This window comes from Haliotis rubra, unplaced genomic scaffold (genome assembly GCF_003918875.1).
Source record: "Haliotis rubra isolate DU_JTF1 unplaced genomic scaffold, ASM391887v1 Scf139, whole genome shotgun sequence".
Taxonomy (NCBI): domain Eukaryota; kingdom Metazoa; phylum Mollusca; class Gastropoda; order Lepetellida; family Haliotidae; genus Haliotis; species Haliotis rubra.
The window spans coordinates 1624930-1631067 of NW_025765325.1; positions in this window are offsets into that span (position 1 = coordinate 1624930).

Sequence of the window (6138 nt, forward strand, 5' to 3'; positions counted from 1 at the left end):
TGTGTTATCTTCTATGCCATTTTCGTAATGGCGCAATTTCATGGATCAATTTAACTGTAATTCCGATGTTCAGAAAATATGTCATGAAAATATCAATATTTACTCAAATGTGACATCAATAGTAACCTACAGCTTCATAAATGTATACCAAGTTTGAAGAATTTTGACTAAACGGGCATTCTCTCAGGTCAGTCATGGGGATTGTTTGGCAAATGGATTAAGTTATGCTGACTTTCAACACTTGAAAACGTTTTACGACTGGAAGAACCCATTTCTCATATATTTGTATTAATTTACATGTTCAATCAGATTTGTTTTGAATATTGTGGATAATTAATGCTTCCGCAGTGAACTTTTAGTGAAGACAGAGCAGTGTGAAGAATGTCCCTTAACACACATATTGTCTGTGGAAGTAGTGCATTTGTGTCACTTTGATAAAGTGATGGCAAAGAATAGTCTACCTTTAAGAACACCGCAGCCCCATACAACCCAGGGCGACGGACAGAATCTAGATTATAAATAGAAAAAAGTATAGAATATAAAACATTGAATTGGGACAGATGATTTGCAATTATGCGATGCTTGGAGGTTGTTTTCTAAATCACGAGCTATCTGACTGAACGGACATCTTACTGTCTAGCAACATTGTCTGTATCTCATATCCCTCTGTGTTTTGAGAGTGACGTCATTAACTTGGCAATGATACTTTGAATGGTGGCTAAAATTATAATAACAATACATAGTTTTGAAGGGTAATGGTCTTTTTTTGTGTGGCATATCTGTGTTTTGGACCTTAACTATGCAGTATTTCTCTTTTCAGCCTAGTAACTTTTTGCTAACTTTTGGCAACCTTGAACATCATGTGTATAATTTTAGGCATTGTGCTTACAGTATGCGTAAGAACACATTTGTTACCGACTATGCCCAATCGTAATGGCACAGTATCCTGGATCAAAATAACTGTAAATCCGATGTTCAGAAAATATGTCATGAAAATAACAATATTCACTCAAAAGTGATATGAATAATATCCTACAGCTTAGTAACCGTACAACAATTTCATAAAGGTCAGCCATATGGTTTGATTGGCAAAATGAATCGCAATTACGTGATCCTTGTAGGTTGCCTGTTACTAGTTGTCTGACTGTACGGTCATCTTCTTGTATAGACACAGAGCCTCATATGCCACTGTGTTTTGAGCGTGACATCATTAACGTCAAAATGAAATTCTAAGCTGGCGAAGGAGGTGACCACTGTGCATTTGAAATAATTATGTAGTGAGTGAGTTCAAATGTATCGTCACACGGCAATATTTCAGCCATATCGTGACGAGAGCAATTAATTGTTATACATAGTGATTAATGGTAAATTATTAACACCTGTCAACGAATGGCAGTACAATAACTAGATTATCACAGATATGAATTTAAAACTAGTAATTAAATCTAAAACAGTTTAACTATAGACTATAGATCACCATACTAGGGACCACGGGGACTTGCAGTACATTTGCTTCCTGCATGTACTGAAGCTTGATTTACACCATCTCCCTTCAACTGTTAGCAAGTTAGACACATCTAGCCACTGAAAAGACACATATTCTACGATTATGTCCAAAAATAGTTTTGTACTTTTAAGATATATGCTAGCTAGTTTTAACTCAATCTGTGATAATCTAGTGGTTTTACTGTCCTTCGTTGATAGGGTTTTATCTATTATCTGTATGTATTATAAATTTAGAACTAGTTTTAGTCACGAAATGGCTGAAATATTGCCGATGTGACTTTAAATTTTAACTGACTCACTCACTCACTATTCTACGATTAAAACGGTTAGATAGATTTAAATTGACTTAGAATGTTTTGGGACTTACGTACCCTCTCAGGAGGACAATAATTTTACATTACATTAAACCCCCTTGAGGATACAGCCTCTCACAATCTGACTTACTAATTTAAACCTCCCATCATAAAATATTTATCTACTTACAAAACATTCAACAAATATATTTCTTTTAAAAATGCAATAACTAAATGAGAACTGATATTACTAAAAAGATGCGTCATAGTTCGTGATTTGAAATAGTTATCCCTTGTGATGGAATATTCTACACAGTCAAGTAAGATGCTTGAAAAAATTATGTAACATTACCGAGGAGTGAAACTGAAAATATATAAATGGATGGGGACGGGGTGGTGTGTAACCGCAAATGAGCCAATAGTGAAACATGAAACAGTGGCATGTAAAAAGTGGCGAATATTATGTTTATTCTTCTAAGTGAGTCTGAGTGAACACAAAGAAGGATTACAAGGATTTGTGTATCGAATCTAGCAGGTCTATTTCCAGTTAGCAGACTGTAACATTTGGTGGTTTTACACTTATGTGCATTTTCAACAACACAACATTCCGTGAGATGTACCATGTTGTACATTGTACCAGGGATGCAGTCGTGTTTAGTTTAGACCGTTGAAGCCACGCTGACCTAATCAGACTTAATCAAAGCATTATGTATGTTGAAACAAACTCATCCTGGCGTGATGTGACTGCTACAGTACATCCAGCTACTCAAGGACTGTGATAGATTCAGCAAGCTGCATATTACTATTTTATGGTATGTCAGGTGCGAAATCGTGTCAGCATGAATTAGGCTGATAGAGCATGAAATTAGATAGCAGAAACTGGAAAATCCTTCATAAAAGCCACATACTGAAATGTTCTTATTTCTCTAAATAGGAACACTCCTTTGTCCTGGAAGGCAGCCAAGGTTCCCCATAATGAAGTAAAACACCTAGCATCTATGTAGTGGCACGTCCACTTTTGACCACTTAGTAAAGGCCGGTCTTCAGCCAGTAACAGAAGAGTGTTGGGAAGTGCTAAGATCTATTTCAATGTATTATTTGATACGAGTTGCCCCGATATCATGGCACTTGTAATTACACAAATCGCCGGTTGATAACAGTTCTTTTAGCTACATTTGGCAGAGGAGTCACGAGATTGAGGTTCCAAACGTCTGTGCTCGAGTGTAATAACTGTTGATCATATTCCATAGGGTGTAAAAGGATGAGACTGTGAAATTCCCACAACATGAAGACATTATTATAAACATCGCGTTTGTGAAGTGCAATGGCCAGTTCAGGTGAACAGCATTGCTTAAAGAAGATACATTATTGTTGTTATAAACGTGAGTGCCCTAAAAGTTCAGATTTACTGTTTCCACGATTGCGACCGAGTGAGGGTGATTTGATTGATATGTACGCTGTATTGGAACAGTGTGGTGTTTTATCATGCTTACTTGTTACCTATCTGTAAGACTGACCAAATTGGTTTATGGTGGTCATTTGTCAGTGTATAAATCTGGTTTATATAGAATGACATGAAATGAAAGGATATTGGTGCAAATACTGCTCAAGAGACAGGTTAGATCGCATCCTTACTGAGAAATGATGTCGGCTGTAGTAGTTGAGTGTTCAATAAAACATTAACCACATATGGGGTAAAGGAAGGTCCTGTTCATGTTAGTTGTTGAACGAGTTAAACCTCAGTTCTGTTGCTGCCAACAGCCCTTGTATCCATTGCGGCGACCATTTGTATATAGCTACCACTTTCACATGCCAATTTCGGCACTGTCATCATTTTCCATCCGGGCAATACACATGCAGCGGAGTGTTTGCCGGCAAAACTAACTAGACTATTAACGTATGCCTGTGATGTACGTTCGCCAATCACCTCATTTGTGTGTTCTGTTCACGTGAAACTGATCTGTAAGAGACGACATTGACTCTAAGATACACCTTTGATTTGATGATTAAAACAGTATCTTGGGCCTTAATTACATGTCTTCCATGAATTAACTCAGGAGCACTGCTGGAATACTGAAACGACTTACTCTCAAATCACGACAATACCATGGAAGAGACTTTTGTATGTGACGTATCGTGATAATACAACATCGATGTATACAACATTTTGTCATTGTCTCTTCCATGTCTACATACAAACCGATCACGAGGTATCATCAAGCCTGTCTCTGAATACAGATATTTCAAAACGTTCTTACTCAGAAGTATTTGGACCAGGCGATACACCAACATCGTCAGCCTATTTGTAGAAATGTACCAACACCTACACCTACACCTATCTATAGTTCCACCAGGAGGTACAGCTTTAGATTATTTTCTTCATGGTATCTGTTGTTATAAGTCAATCTTTGAATGTCGGAATGGTTCTTTATGCCTCACATAAGAGTGAGCCAGTGAGTCAGTCATGAGCATCTATATACAAAATTGGGAATATTTAAATCCGCATGGTATGAGTTATCTCACAACAAATGTATGTGTTCCTGATCGATTTGATCACCTTCAAGAATACTATCATGGGCCTACATCGTCTACAGCACTGTTCTGAATAGAAATCTAAAGGGCATCGAGGCACCAGACGGTTAATCAGTAACGTACGATCCGTCTTACTGTTAGAACAGGATATAGCATATATATCTCGACTTTTGCTGCAGTTGATAAAGAAGATTCAGTATTCATAATTACTGTGGTTAATCCAATATGTCTGCAAAATCGTTGAATCCTATACAATAGATTTAGCTACAGATTTGCATGAACACTGGCTGATGTCCTATCTGGTGAGGATGGCTTACATAATGTGCCGTGAGATACGTATGTCAATGTTGTGTTGAAACACCAAACAGCAGCTTCACTACCGTCTTTGGTGCGATGGAGGGTCACCATATATCTACTGAACCTGTTCTCTATGGTGCACTGAAGAAATTGTTCGCCTTCACCGTGCTGATTAAATGAACAGAAGGAGCATACCCTTTCATCAATATATTCTTTAAACCTATCAGGTGTCACGATTCTGATTGTGGTGGAATTTCATCCTGTTTCACTATAAACAATTTCGAATGATATTATACGTTTGAACGTTTTGGAATTGATCCGTAGTTTCAGCTTTAGCATCTGTGTTTTGATCATTACTGATCTGAACGATGTCTTTTCAGAGAAAATCAATAAATAGTCTCCAAAATTAAGCGAGAATTAACTTAAAATGGAAACAAATATATTTGTCATAGCTATATTCAATTAAATGGGTTATCCTGAACTATAATGCGTCACCTTAGGTCCGGGCGTAAATCTATTTCCACAATATCAACTCTGTAGAAGGATTTATTCAGAATGCATTATGTTTTTGTAATGCCAGACAGTGAATGAACACTGTTATACACAATGCCTGGCATTGCCTTCATATCGATTCAAGCAGTATGACGAAGTCACCTTCAGTAACAAAGAGCCAAGGAGGACTCAGTGTCCGGGTAAGGTCCATACTATGAGAAAGTATGCTGCCCTACTGTGTGTCAGGGACCGACCTGTGAAACCAAACCAAATTTCTTCGCTTCATAAAAAGTAAAAACTATTACTCACAAGATATTATTTTTCATAACATTCCACATCTCCAGCGAGCGAGATGATGTTTCATAGATGAATTGCCAGTGTACCATAGACAAAATCCTATTCATTTATTGACTTAGCAGCAAAAGAAACGTCAGTTGGAATTTTCCTTCGCAGAAACGGATAACTGTAAACTCATTTAATGTTTTGATTGTATATTTTTGACAACATCTCCAACTTTACCTGAGCAAAGACATTCCTTCCCAAACTCAGAATGGAACCCAGGAAATGGTCTCAAAAACGCAACCTGATCTCGGAGATGGTACGGTGTTCTTGACGGTTTTCATGCAACTCATGCTGCACGTGCTGTTCACAAGGACCCGCCCTATAAAATGCACCCCCAAACCTGGTTGAAACATTCACATTACAACGTCAGCAGGATGCCGCGACTCACGACAGCTCAGAGGAACCAGGCGCTAGGAAGACTTGAAGCTGGCCACACTGCACAAGCCGTTGCCAATCACTTCCAGGTCAACATTCGGACCATCTACAGGCTGCAGCAACGTTTCCGGGCCACCAACACCACAAATGATCTCCCACGTATTGGCAGACCAAAGGTGACCACAATACGATAATACCGCCATGTTGTGCGACAGCATGTACAGAATCCCATCATGCAGGCATCCGAAACAGCACGCCAGACAGTGGGAACACACGGAAGACCAATCAGTACTGATACAGT